The sequence below is a fragment of the Cornus florida genome, unplaced genomic scaffold (assembly GCF_030987335.1).
Source record: "Cornus florida cultivar Cherokee Brave unplaced genomic scaffold, ASM3098733v1 CherokeeBrave_3.0.0_Hap2_Chr04, whole genome shotgun sequence".
In the NCBI taxonomy this organism is placed as follows: Eukaryota; Viridiplantae; Streptophyta; class Magnoliopsida; order Cornales; family Cornaceae; genus Cornus; species Cornus florida.
The window spans coordinates 64655379-64671882 of record NW_026775574.1 but is presented as its reverse complement, the minus strand read 5'-3'; the positions used below and the strand labels follow the sequence as shown (position 1 = coordinate 64671882).

Below are 16504 nucleotides of genomic sequence, written 5' to 3'. Positions count from 1 at the left end.
GCATGTATTATAACAATGGTGTGTGTATGGTTGTTTCAATAAGCATGAATAACCAATTAAGCATATATTGTCTAGATAACACAATGAATGGCAAACTATATCAAACTAAGTCATTAATTCCTCTTTAAACTCGTAATCCAAACATATCACAAAATTAGAGAAATATGTCACTTGTATTTATAAGTATAGAATATCAAATAACAAGCATGGATTGTCCTCCCATTTAACATCTAAACTACCACTACACTACAATTAAGCTAATGACATGAAATTAAACTAATTAAACTATGGGAGAGGTACAATCCATCAAGAAATTTGTATGAACCATCAAAAAAATCACAAGAACATTCCATTAAGCACTATGTCTTGAAAATCTCTAGATCTATAACATTAATACACATAGACATGCATCAACAATACAAGAAATAGAGACAAACACATGAACTTTTATTCTAGCATACGTAGACATATGGATAGAATGAAATGATCAATTGGAAATATTAAATCATATAAATCATTGAATAAACAAAACTTATATATATAAAAGTGTCAAAACATGTATCACAATACAAATCCCCTCAAAAATACATAAATCAAGATGTAGAAAGCATGTTTAGGGCTAACTCTAGCCCCAAGAGGATGTTTAGCCACTCATGGATGGTGTCTTCCAACCCTCAAGGGCTAACTCCATGGTAGAGATTGCTCCTCTTCTTGGTTGATGGAAGAACTCCAAGCTTGTGACTCTAGCCTCCTCTCTTATTTTCTTCCTCCCTCTCTAAGTATCTAAGTCTCCCTCAAAAAGTGGCTCATATTCCTTATATAGGTAGGTCAAAAATCACCCCAAATGAGCTAGGCTCGTACACCAAATATTCCTCCAATGATTGGATATGAGACAACTTTTAATGAGCTGAAATTTGGTTTTTCTCAGGATTTGGGAAGTTCAATCGATCGAACTTGTGGTGAGATCAATCGAACATGGCTGAGATCTATCGAACTAAAGCTGGATCGATCCTCTATAGCGGCGCCCTTTTGGATAAAAACAAATCTGAGATATTTTGAAGATATTTTTGGGAAAAGGACAAAAGTGGCTGATAGGATGGTACAGCTGGATAAGATCAATCATTTGGATAAGGACAAGATGGTTCGATCGATCAGAGAATCAAGTTGGATCGATCAAACCTTGAGATCTTTGAATAGGGACAAATATGGCTCAGATCCATCTTGAAGTGCTGAGATCGATGAAAGTTGGATCGATCGAACTTTTCTTGAGATCGATCGAAGTTGCTGAAATTCCTCCCTTTGCTTCCTTTTACTCTACTTTGCTTCTTTCTTTAATTCATCTCAGAATTGCTTCATTTATACTCTTATTTGGCTGAGTTAGCTTATTTTGGGGATAAGTACATGAAAATAAAAATAATACGAAATCAATCTAAAACAGAAAAATAATATAAATAAAGGTCCTAGAATACCTAAGCTTAAGGGGTTTAAATGTACACTTTTCAGCGCTCATCACACCCCCAAACTTAAATATTGCTAGTCCCTAGTAATGAACTAGAAAGTAAAGGAATGAAATGAACAACTATACAATTATGAACAAGAAAACAATAAATGGATAACGTCACTTTCGCAGGGAACACGATTGCATTTAACATATGCAACAAGCCTTTTAAACCCCTAGGTTACCCCTAGTGGATGAGTGAAGTCTCGTGAGGGCTTCCAGAAATGATACCCACAAACATAAAGTTCAATATCACAAAAGAGGCACCAATATTGCGAACAAGTATTGAGAGAAAACTACCTCAAGTATGTTTCAAACATTTCTAAGCAATCTCCCAAAATTTAAATATCAAGCAAGCAAGTATGGTCCTCCACACATCAAGAAAATGATCATGAAAATCAAAACAACTCTAGAATCCTTTTTGAGTGGATCGGCATCAAGTGTGTTGCTATCTTAGCCAACTAAAGAATTAATCACATCATTACCCTCAAACTAGCACACAAATCTAGTACCGATCATCAAAACAAAGAGTGGACCTTTTATTAAAGCTTTATTCATCTAGGTGCGCTTATTCTTTTCACTCGATTTTTTTTTTTTATTATCCTAAGGATTAAATGGAAGCATGGTGCAATGTAGTGATCTATTAAGCTTTCTAGCGATCCATGAGGTCGAGCGTTAGGTCAATGACTCCCAAACCAGACGGCTTTAGGGCATTAGGCGTTCAAACTCCCCTACGAACTTACATGCTCAAATCAACTAGGCTACAAATCAAAACAACCTCTATCTAATCATTTCTCACTTCTCACCTTTTGGGAGAAGTCCCTTTTTATTTTTTATTTTAAAGTTCAATTATTGACCTAGAGTTTGGGCCCTTCACCTTTCGGCGCGAGAAATTCAATACTTGATGAGGCTAGAATCTCAGTTACTTAGTGAAAAGGGGTTGTTATCCACCTTTATCAAGAATGAAAGCTTTCAATGCACCACTAACCTAATTGGGATATAACCAATTCAATAATCAACAAAGCATGTACCCCACAAATAAGTGCTAGTGTGTGCCTATGCTAGTGTAGAATACTAGAGTGAATCTCAAAACAATTACAAAATCAGGATGATGTGGACCACAAGTGCAAGCATGATATCAATGCTTCAAAAAATTTACTCCTAAATGGCATTCACCAGGCATACAAGGAGTATTGGACTCTCAAGTCAAGCAATTTTTAAATTTTAAGCAATATAGTCCTTAAAAGATAAAAATCATAGCTAATCATGAACCAATTATAGAAAATCCCTCAACTACACAAGTCATGCTCAAAATTTTGAATTTAAAAATAAATACTACAAAGCACCATTACCCCGAAACTTAAATGACACAGTGTCCTCAATGTGCAAAGAGAATAAAAGGAAAGAGTATACCAGTGCAACTAAGCAAAGAATGATCGGGACTAAAGTATCAAAAGTAGGTGGCATAGCCCCCCCAAACTTGGGATTAACTGTGGTCCTGAAATTTTGGCACTTGGATAAAACTCATCAGATAACAAAAGGGATAATCACAGTGCACAGTGGACATGCAAGTGCAAATAGGATAGCAACTGAAAATAGAGAGAGGTATAAGGGTGGTCTTGAAAATTTTAGGCAATACTCTCTTTCACTGAAGTCACTTGGATGCACCTGATAGAGTCAATCACAAACAAATATATCAATAGAAGAATATGACATCCAAAAGATCATGGATAAAATAGAAAAACAGAATAAAGTACAGTACATCCAGTGAGATATCAAGGCCAACAGACTGGCCACAAAAATAATATAACAGTATTAGAGATATATAGATATCACAGATATATAATAGGAGTAAGAAGATATGGAAATCATGAAGAAGAGGTAGGACGGGCAGGGCGTGCTTCGCGGATGTCTCTGGATAGGTCTCTGAATGCAGTCATGACATCCGTAGGGAGGGAAGCAATGTCAGCTCTAATGGAGACGGTCTCTGAGTGGATAGATACCACGACGTCCTTTAGAGTCTAAAGTCGCTCTCCAAGGCTGGGTATGTGATCTAGAGCCTCATGTGCTAGATCTGGAGAATGATGATCCTGAGCCTACTCCTCAGCATGAATGGGTGACCCAACTGGAGAGTGCTGCTCTGGGGCATCTATAGGCTGCTCCAAATTAATGTCCATGTGTACGGCAGCCGGACCGACTGGTATATCGTCCGCTGCCGAGTCTGCTGCTACTGCTGTTGTTGCCTCTTCAGCCTCTAACTCCTCCGTTGCCTCTGCTACGTTATCCTGTGGCAATAATAGCATTGTAGCTCTTATCCCAGTTCTTCTGGAAGGTACAGGATCCTCTCTCAGGGCACTCCCGTGGCTGAAAGGGATAACGCTAATCACGTAGAATCTGGGTAATGAGATGGCCGAATGGGAGGAACTTGGCCCTTTTAGGCCGCTCCCTACTAATATAGTCATCATAGAGCTTCCTCATCACACACCAGATGAGGGAAGGAATAGATAGACCATTCCTTGAATAGAAGGCATATAGAGCTGTAAGATAATCGCATCTCCGCTGAATCTTATGGCCGGCCATGAAGACGTTGCGGAACAGGACTAAGTTGAAAAACCACAAGTCGTCTGGTAAGTAAGTGCGGGTGGCAAAGGTCTCGCCATCGGCGTAGTGACCTGTGAGAAAAACGGCCATGTCTGCATATATAGGCCTATAAAGAGTGGGATAGGCCTCCTAAAGATCAGGAGGGCAGATATGTGGACACCGGCACGATCTGGATAATGTATCCACAGTAATGCTGATCGAGAAGCCGTCAATGGTGGTCCGTAGCTCCTCCGGGTTACGCGGGGCAGGCTGGACGTTCTGGAAGAACATTTGTACGAGTCTCGGGTATACCAGGTAAGTGACAGGGGAGAGAATAGCTGAGATGCCCCTTTAGAAGATATCATCATAGGCCGATTGAGTAAGCACCGACCGGGAAAAGCAATCGAGGTCGAAGACCGACTCGTGCGCTACCTGAAGGCGTAAGTATCTTGGCAATGGCCGGTCTAGATCGTGAGTTGGCTGAGCTGGTGGTGGTGATGGAGATGGAATATATGCAGTCTCAGCATCAACCTGTGAAGAATGAGATGCCTCAGCAGATGAATGTAGTCTGCTGTCAGATATGAGAGACTGAGGTTGAGTGGGCTCATGTAAGGGCTCTGCTGGCTCCTCTGTCCTCTATCAGACTCTCCTCTGAGTGTCCTCAGGAATGGGATCCCGGACACGAGATGGGCCTGCCTCGTCGCTTGATCTCCGTCTGGCTCCGCGGTGATAGTGTCCGCGAGCTACAGTTTTGACTCTAACCATGGTCTGCAAAATAAAAGGAAATTCAAAGGGAAGTTAGTGCTGGAGTAAAGAATTTAAAGTACAGTTATAGAATCATGTATGTCAAATAAGATAGACAAAACAAATAAGGCACATGAATCTATGTAAGTGCAGAGCTGAAATATGCAGGTTGGATGCAGGTTCAAAATTTTTCTAAGTGTTGACACTGCAGATCGATCCAAGATGAAGTTGGATCGATTGAAAAACTAAAGATCAATCTAGGAACAAGTTTGAACGATGGAACATAGAGCTAAAATATGCAGGTTTTGATAAGCGCCGAATATTGCATATTCAAGTGCCCTTTCTTACATTAGTTAAGTCCATTAATGGAGTATAATGTACAGTTTTACTTTACTTGTGTACTTTTGTCTTGTTTCAGGTCGGTTTCCCTGAACATGATTAAAGAAGTAGTTTTGGCATCATTCTTGTTGAAGTAGGTGCGCCATTGCTGGGAACCATCTTTTGGACCGAACCTCTAGAGTCGTCGTATGTGTGGAGATCATGGCATAATGCTCATAATGGTAACCGTGTCAATGCTTCGGCTCGAAGAGGCTTACAAGAAGCCTTATTGACGTTGCAGCCATAAGGCCCCGCGGGCGCCCGCCAAAGTGCCTACCTTTCTGCCTAGTTTCGCGGGCTCCCGCCGCGCCACCGCGGGCGCCCGCCGATTGTTCCAGTGGCATCCCTCGAGCCGCGGGAGCCAGCCAGTGCCTCGCGGGCGCCCGCCGATCTGCAGAGAGCAGCCCACCTGCTCCTGGTTTTGTGCTGAACTTGTTCCCTTTGCAATTTTTGTGTGATTCTATTTCCTTGGAGTGGTTGAAGCTCATGGGAAAGTGTGTGGAGAGGGGTTTTTGGCTAGATAAGAGCCTTGAAGCAGGATGATATATTTCAACTTTTGCTAAGTTTTAGAAAGAGAGATAGTGAGTTTGGAGGGTTTTGTGTGCTAAAGAGCCTAAGGTGCGAAAATGGGGGGTGGAGACTTTTCTTCTCCTTCATTCCTTGCATCCACGGGTAACTAAATCCCTATCTAGGGAGGTGATGAAGCTCTCCCTTGTAAGCATGTTCTAGCTTAGCTTCTATTTTGGGGATAATAATGTATAATTTTGGTCTTTCCATGATCTAGAGCCTCTTACTTGTTGTAATGGATTCCAATGTCTATAAATAATTATTCTAAGTTAATTACCTTGTCTTAGATGGTTTCTTACATTAATCATATTGCTTGCATTTTCATAGTGACAATGAAAATAAGGTTTTGGAATGGTTTTAATGGCATGCTGATAGAGAACCTTGATAGTCCATTGCTTAGGTGTTACCTTTAATGGTTTATGCTTGATTCCTTGCTTCATGTGCTTTATCATTTGATTAGGGGCTTGATAATCTTTGCTTAAATGAGTATGTTTAATGCTACACCCTAGTTTAGGTAGTTCAAATATATGAACCTTTGATGGATTATTCTTGCTTTGTGATCTAATGAACTTCTTGACAATTATATGGCAACCATGTGTTGCTATATATCTCATGACCATTACATATATTATTTATCCGCAATTTAGTCGTTATCTAGCATGTGTATAGGGTTTGTAGTGGATTCACTTCCCTAGTCCCCTCTTTATCATCTTTATCTCTTTGATTCCTAGCATTATTGTTTTATGCATTTTTTAATTCCTAATTTTAGTGACAACCCAAACAAAACTCTTTACCCCTTTCATCATTCTAGAAGTGATCCTAGACACCTTGGTTGCCATAAACTAACAGTCCCAGTGGTTAAACTTACCCAACCAATAGCCCTATTTTACAATGATTTGTGCTATTGCAAAAGTTGATGTATAATTGACAACACCGATCAGGTTTCGCTCGAACGATTGGACAGAGGGTGATTTGGATGCAGGTTTGATGCAGGTGGGAAGTTTAATCGATCGAACTCACTTTGAGATTGATCAAACTCATGCAAAATGTTCAATTTCAACATGAAAGTGCATACAATCCTAATCACAGTTCCTAGCAATGCATATGAACCTAAAACCAATATCTAAACTTCGCAAGAAATGAAATTTAAGATAGAAATGAGGGAGGAATAGGGTTGTGACACCCTACGAAATACCTTACTAGTCTTTAACGTCTCTAGCAAGACGTTGGGCTCTTTTAGCCCGGATCAAACATCTTGTAGTGCATCCCCTCCTTAATGGGGTGATGGATGCCTTAAGCTCCACCCAACAAATGGTTCCTTAGAGAACTTGTTGATTAGGCTCAAAGGAACTTCTTGGTCTTTGGTCAAAATGATCTTTGGGCTTCCATGCCCTTTCAAAACAAGACTTTGAAACAACTTTCTTTGGTTTCAAGGTTGAAGATGGACTTTTCGAAACTTTGGTCTCACACAAAAACTCAATTCATTCACATTCATGGTTATGACATTTCTCCACAACATTAACTTCTTCATGCTTGTTAAATGAATTGGGGGTTGGATTGAAGATATTCAACTTCACCTTCATATGGCTTAATGAGATCTTCATTATCCCCGTCCTACAATTAATGTTGGCATTCGCAGTTGCCAAGAAAGGACGGCCGAGGATAACAGGAATTTGGCTCTTAGGATTTGGGACCGGTTCCGTGTCAATGACAACGAAATCAACGGGAAAGAAAAATTTATCAATTTTAATCAAGATATCCTCAATGATACCCCTAGGCTTCTTGATGGACCGGTCGGCAAGTTGCAAACCAACCAATGTCGGTTTCAAGTCTCCTAAGCCTAATTTGACATACACTGAGTATGAAAGAAGGTTAACACTTACTCTTAGGTCAAGAAGAGCCCGATTAATGATATGGTCACCAATGATGCAAGATGTAGTGGGTGAACCAGGGTCCTTAAACTTTGGAAGGGTGTTATGTTGCAAAATTGAGCTTATTTGCTCGGTTAAGACCACTTTCCTAGGTGTTTGGCTTTTGTTCTTCCTCTTTTGGGTGCATAAGTCTTTTAAGAACTTGGTATAAGCAGGAATTTTCTTGATTGCATCCAAAAGTGGAAGATTGGCTTTCACTTGCCTAAACACATCCATAATTTCATTTGCTTTGGCCTTTTGCTTGTCATTTGAAATGGATCATTTTAAGGCATTCGGAAATGGAGCTCTTGGCTCAAAAACCTTTTCAAAATTTTTCTTTAAAGTCTTTTCAACACAAGAAGTTTTGAAAACGTTTTGCAAGTCTTTCTTTTCAAAATCACTTTTCAACACATTCTTATTTAAAAAATCATGCATATGTAATGGAGGAGGAATAGGATGTGAAACGGGACGAGTGTCAACTTTGGGTTGCACCAGTTCACTCTCTTCATTGGACATACCCACTTGGTTGTCCACAATCTTCCCACTTCTCAAGGTTGTCACCGCATTGACATGCTCTATTGTGACCTTCCGATGAGGAATGAGTCTCCACAACACATTGTTGCTTTTGTGGGGCATTCAAAGGCATTTTCCCTTTCTCTCTAGTTTTTAAAGTGCTAGCTATTTGCCCTACTTGGGTTTTTAGCTTAGCAATGGATTGAGAGTGAGAATGAAGCAATTGAGTGTTAACCTCTAGAGTGCCTAGAGCGGTCAAAACTTTCTCTTCAAATGCGGGACTCCTAGAATTTCCTTGAGAATATGATGGTTGATTAGGAAAATAAGAATTAGAGAATTGGTTTCCTTGTGATCGAAATGGTCTATATCCTTGGGAACCTTGGTTTTGCATCGGAGGTGGAACATATTTCCTTTGAAAACGGCCTTGGGGAGGGTTTGAGCCCTCCCCTTGGTTTTTCCAAGAGAAATTCGAGTGATTCCTCCAACTAGGATTGTAATGATTGCCATAAGGATTGTTCCCTTGATTAACAAATGTTGCATTGACTTGTTCATGATGCTCACTATGCACATGTCCATGGGGACAATTGGAAGTAGAGTGTAAAATACTTGAACAAGTCATACATGTCTATTTAGATGTATGATGGAAATGGTTAAGGATGGAAAATACTTGATTTGTCGAGTTTTGGTTGATCAAGAATTGATCAAACCTTTGAGATAAGGATTTCATCTTGGCGGCTATTTCATTGGAATAGTCAACTTGATGTAAGCCAACACTCTTCTTTCCACTTGAATTCCTACCATTCTTGGAAGATAAAGTTTGATGCAAAGAATTCTCACTCATGCTCTCATAAAGAAGCCACACGTCATCCTCATGCCTATCAATATTGAACTAATTGCCATTTGGGCATGTCATGATGTGGACACTTTCTAAGTAATTCATTAAAGCATTCCCATGCCTCATGGAACGTTTCCCCATCCCTGTGTGAAAATTCTTGAATTGAGGTTCGCATGGCATTGGTCTTAGAAACCGGATAGTACTTCTTCAAGAACTTATGTTGCATTTCCGCCCAAGAAGTTATTGGAAAAGGCCTAAGATTGTTAAACCAATATGTTGCCTTGTTCTTAAGGGTGAATGGAAAAAGTTTAAGCCTTAACACCTCTTCCGGCATGTCCGTGTATCTCATGGTGGAACATACTTCAAGAAACTCATCCAAATGCTTGTAAGGTTTTTCACTTGGAAGTTCATGATAGTTAGGAAGCATTTGAATGGTTTGTGGTTTGATTTCATAGTGATGTGCTCTAAATGGTGGCAATTGAATGCATGTGGGTGAATTATATTCATTAGGCACATAGTGATCTCTTAAAGCAAGGGGAGGATTAACAATTGGAGGTGCAACATGGGCACCTTGATTGCCTTGAATAATGGGAGGTTCTGGAGCAAACATTAGCCTAGGCATTCCCAATAGAACTTGGCCTTGTTGTTGTGGTGGGTGAATGAATAGCCTTGGCATGCCTAATGGTACTTACATGTTATCATGATGCACATTGAGGTGGAGGATACCTTGTTGGTCTATATGACCAAGGTCCTCCACATGGTCGTTATTCAAATCCCCCATTGGCGAAATGGTGTGATGAGAACTACCTCTTCCCCTAGGATTATGAATAATCGATTCAAAATGCAAATTAGGAGGGACAAGAGTTGGATTTAATGACCTACGACTATGCATGCACAAACAAAACACAAACAAGTAACAAACAATCAACAATCACTTCACCTTCGCAACAATTCAACAATCAACAAACTTCCTCCACATACAATGATCACATACTCCCATGCTTGAACAACATGCAAAGAAAAGTAAATTGCCTCCACGCGGGCTCACGATTTATCTAAGAATTGAAATACAAGCCTTCACGCGGGCCAATGATTTAACTAAAGATTGAGTTAGAAAGATCTCACAAAGGTCCTTTAGCACTTCAACTCAAAAAAAAAAAATTTAGCTTTTAGCTTAGCAAATTTTTTTTATTTATAATTTTAGCCTTTTTCCTTGTTTTTGCTTAGCTCCTTTGTTTGGAATACTCCTCTGCTCTCCTTCTTGCTCAATACTCCTAGTCAAACAAGAACCAACACAATAAGTAACCAAAATGAAAATGAAAATAAAGTAAAGACACGATCAAAAGAGTACTAATTCCTAATTGATTCCACAAATACAACGTTGCCTTTAATCAATCCCCGGCAACGGCGCCAAAAATTTGGTGTCGTCCGTGCGATGCGACCAAATTTGTGTGCAAGTGAGTGTGGCCAAGTTTTACATTTATAGATGCCACTACTACCGCTAACTAAAAATATACCAAGGGTGAGTAAGGATCGTCCCAAGGGATTGTGGAATCATGTAAGGTTGAGGAACCGAGATTAGGATTAGTAGGTCGAGTGATCAAAAGATTGGTTGGTGGTTGAATTATGCTAAGATGTAATTTAAACTAAAGTAGGCAATTAAATGCAATAGAGGTAAAATAAGAGAGAGAGAGATCTTGGGGTTTAGAGATCACCACTAAGCATAGCTCTTTTACACCCTTAATGAATAATTAATGAGGGGAAAGGCATGTATTGTAACAATGGTGTGTGTGTGTGGTTGTTTCAACAAGCACGGATGACCAATTAAGCATATATTGTCTAGACAACACAATGAATAGCACAATATATCAAACTAAACCATTAATTCCTCTTTAAGCTCAATCCAAACACATCACAAAATTAGAAAAATATGCCACTTGTATTCATAAGTATGGAACATTAAACAACAAGTATGGATTGTCCTCCGATTTAACATCTAAACTACCACTACACTACAATTAAGTTAATGACATGAAATTAAACTAATTAAACTAAGGGAGAGGTACAATCCATCAAGAAATGAGTATGAACTATCAAATAAACCACAAGAACATTCCGTTAAGCACTATGTCTTGACAATCTCTAGATCTATAGCATTAATACACATAGACATGCATCAACAACACAAGAAATAGAGACAAACACATGAATATCTATTCTAGCATACACAGACATATAGATAGAATGAAATGATCAATTGGAAGTATTAAACCATATAAATCATTGAATAAACAAGATATATATATATAAAAGTGTCAAAACATGTATCACAATACTAATTCCCTCAAAAATACATAAATCAAGATGTAAAAAGCATGCTTAGGGCTAACTCTAGCCCCAAGAGGATGTCTAGCCACTCATGGATGGTGTCTTCCAACCCTCAAGGGCTAACTCCATGGTAGAGATTGCTCCTCTTCTTGGTTGATGGAAGATTTCCAAGCTTGTGTCTCTAGCCACCTCTCTTCTTTTCTTCCTCCCTCTCTAAGTATCTAAGTCTCCCTCAAAAGTGGCTCATATTCCTTATATAGGTAGGTCAAAAATCGCCCCAAATGAGCTAGGCTCGTACACCAAATATTCCTCCAATGATTGGATATGAGACAACTTTTAATGAGCTGGAATTTGGATTTTCTCGGGATTTGGGAAGTTCGATCGATCGAACTTGGCTAAGATATATCGAACTAAAGCTGGATCGATCCTCTATGGTGGCACCCTTTTGGATAAAAACAAATCTGAGATATTTTGAAGATATTTTTGGAAAAAGGACAAAAGTGGCTGGTATGATGGTACAGCTGGATAAGATCAATCATTTGGATAAGGACAAGATGGTTCGATCGATCAGAGAATCAAGTTGGATCGATCGAACCTTGAGATCTTTGAATAGGGACAAACATGGCTCAGATCTATCTTGAAGTGCTGAGATCGCGAAAGTTGGATCGATCGAACTTTTCTTGAGATCGATCGAAGTTGTTGAAATTCCACCCTTTGCATCATTTTGCTCTACTTTGCTCATTTCTTTGATTCATCCTAGAATTGCTTCAATTCTACTCTTATTTGGCTGAGTTAGGTTATTTTGGAGATAAGTACATAAAAATGGAAATAATACGAAATCAATCTAAAGCGGGAAAATAAGATAGATAAAGGTCATAAAATACCTAAGCTTAAGAGGTTTAAATGCGCACTTTTCAGCGCTCATCAGAAATATTGTTCTTTTGTAGGTTCTCTACATTGCCTAATTCTTTTCAAAATATTTATGATTCCATATGTAATGTCTTTATATTTGGAATAGATTTTTGGAAGTATGTTCCATGAAGATTTAGGATAAGAATTATGAGAAATTAAGAAACTCTTTAGAGTTGCATTTTAAATAAAAATGGTATTTAATTCAATCACTTTAATATATATTTTCAATAAAATGTGTATTAAATATATCTATATTTATATCCCTTATAATAGGGGATTTATTTTGTATTATTTATATACACTAAAATTAGTTTTTTTAATTTATAAAGAAAACATGACTTTAAATTTTTGTTTTCTCAAGAAACATGACTTTTTAAATAATAATAATTAAATTCTTGTAATAGACACCTTCTAACCGTAAACAACTCCTCTATTTTAAAATAAAATAAAGTAATTTTTCATTTTACATTATACACCTTTTGAATTCCTAAACGTTACACCTTTTATCATTTCAATATTTTTAATATTCCCTGTCAATACACATTTTTAAATTTGAATTTCAAATATAAAAATAAAACAGTTCAAAAGTTACCTTCTTAACTACTAACACCTCAGAGTGAAAAAAAAAATCCCACACCTATCCTATTATAAAATAAATAATTTATATATTTTGCTCACCAAGTAGCCTACTTTTATGAAGAGTTTCTTTTAAATTCAAATACCTATAAATAACACCTCTTCTTTTTCATATTAAACACATTTTCTTTATATAATATCCGATAGATCGGTTCTCTATTTAAATTATTTTGTATATATTATATTTTTTAATAATTTTTTTTAACCTTCTTTCCTTCTTCAAACTGCAAGACTCTTGAAAGTATATGTCGATTCGATCATATAAAAAGGTAAATGAACATTCCAACAGCCTAAATTACCTTCAAACCCTTTTCGTTGGAAACAAATCTTATATTAGTGTGCAACAAATTACAAATCAAAATCCAATTTTTTCAAAGGTATGAAATCCAATTTTTTTTTTTTTTAATTCACTTCACTTGCCCAAAGTTGGCTTGAATTGGAGAGTACATATGCATTAAAAAGAAAATAAAATAGAAGAATGGTTTTTCTTGAAAGCATGCTTGTTGGTTAAATTAAAATAAAGAAAATCAATCAAATTGTTTCATGCCGACCCCGAATCGGTACTCTCTTCTGCATCACCGTTCTTTAATTTCTGTGATGTTAGTATTAATATAATATCTTATTATTTTATTGCCTTATTTTACTAAATTTAAAGTGTTCTTTTATTCTATTTTCAAGTTTGTTCAATTCTATTGAGTCATAAACATATTATGTTATGCCATGGATTAAGGATACTACAATAGTGAATTGGTTCTTAACTTCATGGTGAGGAATGAATTACACCAATAATTATACATTTTCTCCTATACTCATACTATTCATTTTTAAAATTTTTTTTTGTTATGTTGAGTTATGCAAGTACCAATCATGTACCAAAATGTTAAACAGTGCTTTTATTTTTATATTTTTATTATCGAGTAATTTTAGGATACCTACACTTATACTTTTTTTTTTTTGTTGGTTATGTTGAGTTTTGTAGATACTAATAATGGACCAAAATGTCAAATAGTGTTTTATTTATTTATTTATTTTGATAAGTAAATAGCGTTTTTATTTAAATACTCCATATTTTAGATTTTTGGATTTTTATTAATGATTTATTCCAGAAACCTTGCATCATTGTGTTTGCAGAAGCGATATGTTTTCTCAATATAATATATATATATATATATATATATATATATATATATATATCTTTAATTTTTTATTCTTTTATAGTCACATATTTTTCGATTGAATTTTTATTTATTATTTATTATTTATTGATTAATTCCAAAAGACTTGGCTCACCCAATTTTCACATCATCTCTCTTTATATATATAGGGAAAAAAAATGTTTCAATTTGAAAATAACCCTTTACAAATAGATATTTTTTTTTAATTAAATTATATATTACAGATGAAAATTTTAAATCATAAGGATCATTAAAACAAAAAAGAATAATTCAAAAAAAAAAATAAATAAATAAATTTACAAACATTTTTCATCACGTGCAATGCACATTGATTCTTCTAGTATATATATATTCAAAATCCACAATACCATAAATCTAATCTCCCTAAAAAAATATTGCAATATGTAATACCCCTAATTTTAAAACGATAGTCTCGGTATTAATTGTATGGTTTTCTTGTATTTTTAAATTCATTATTTGATTATTTGATTATTTGTCTATTTGTTTAATTGTTTAATTGAATTATTTGTTTTTATTTAAATTGTATGCTTATGTGGAAATTGAACTAATTGTTTTATTTAAATAAATTGATTAGTTAAATAATGTGATTTATTGATGTGTGCTATCTGTTTTATGTGCTAAGTGTTTAGTAATAGTTAATTGTTTACCAAAGCACTTAACCTCATATTTGTCATTACCAGCATAGTGCACCTTACACATCCTTGCCATGTTTTTCACTTTGTTCAAATTCTTTTAAAGTTCTGGACACATTTATGGAGTTAGGCTTGGTTGGTATGGATTACTTGGATAAGAGGTTAAATGGGTATAGTTAATACGCATGGATGGTTATACACACACACACACACACACACACACATATATATATATATATATATATATGTATATAAGGTTAGTTTAATTATTAATTATTATTAATGATTAAATTAGTATCATTATTCATTATATATGTATTATATAGTTTTAGGATTTGATACATTTTTATGAAATCACGTTGTGGGATAGCCAACTTATAAACATATATTTATTTCATATTATATTTTCTTTTTCTTTTTCTTTTGCGTCTCCTCATATAATTAGAACTAGGGTTGGTTTTTTTTTAGAAGCCTATATATGTATCATTATATGTCTGCCAAGGGTTAAAAACCGTATTCACGTACACACAGAGGCTGAGTGATATACAAAGAGGTTTGAGAGAAAACTGAGAGAACAAGTTAAGGGTTTGGCTATAGATTAAATGTTGGACCAAGGAAGACGATTGCTTGTAGGTTGAACTAGGAGCAGCAGAGGAGTTGAGAACAGTCAAGGAATTGCCAGAAATCTAGGAAGACGACGTTGAGATTTTAATCCGAAATCTCAAAGGCAAGTTCTTTCTCTTACTCCTTCCCTTAGACTTGTGTTCTGTGCATGCCTAGATAATCTCCAGGATTTAATCGGACATTAAAATTGATCTTGTATGCATATTAATTCAGAGTTTTAATTGTATTAGGTGTTGTTAATTGAAATTGATTTATCTTATCGATGATTTTATCTTATGTATTTTAACTGTTGTTAATGATGCATACTGAGTTTTATAAGTTTCTGGAACAAATTCAGGACATAGATTGAACCCTAGGAACCTTAACAAAGAGTTACAGAGGTGTTTTAATATCGCTGGAGGCGAAGAAGATGAAGGTGTTCAGCATACGGCTCTCTGGGATAAAAAGAGTTGGCTCTCTAAAGGAGGGAGTCGGCTCCACAAAAGGGAGAGGCGGCTCCCCTGCTGGTAATGCACATACGGGTGTATATTTGATACTTTTGGAACTTGGTGGGCTAAAAGGTGGTTCTGGACTTTAATGGGGAGGTTTTAAATGATTTAAATTAACATGTTAAAATCTCATAATTGTTATTCTATGCTGTTAAAGTATGATATTGGACATCATGAGATTTAAATACAGAATTTCATGCTGTCAAGGATTATGGAGGATTTAATTGCTTGTTGTTGTTCTAACAAATTAAATGGATTAAGATGAAATTTCTTTTGAATATTTCAATGTAATGTGCTCAGTTATTTATTTGATTTTCATTATATCATGCTCTGGATTTTAATTGATGAACTACTTTATTTTTGTTCTATCAATTATTGGATTTTATGGATTATATGCACCGATATGGGACGGTGGCATATTAGGGGTGAATTAGTTCAAAACACTAAGTCTTACCTATTCTGAAATAAGGGAATGGATTAATAATAATGTTAAATCCTACTTATATTTTATGTCAGGTCAACGAATAGTTGAATGACATTACCTTGGTTTTAGATGGATTTATATATATAATTATGGTGTCATGATATGAGCTTGAGTCTCAGGATCAATGCTTAGGGAGCGTATATGCAGTGGGATGCATAGCTGGCTATGATGGTTAGTGG

At 36.2% G+C, this 16504-nt stretch overlaps 1 pseudogene; it reads left to right on the top strand.

Annotated features, from left to right (window-relative positions):
- Positions 1–9096: 9096 nt before the first annotated feature.
- On the top strand, positions 9097–9195 carry LOC132305665 (small nucleolar RNA R71; annotated as a pseudogene).
- Positions 9196–16504: the final 7309 nt, after the last annotated feature.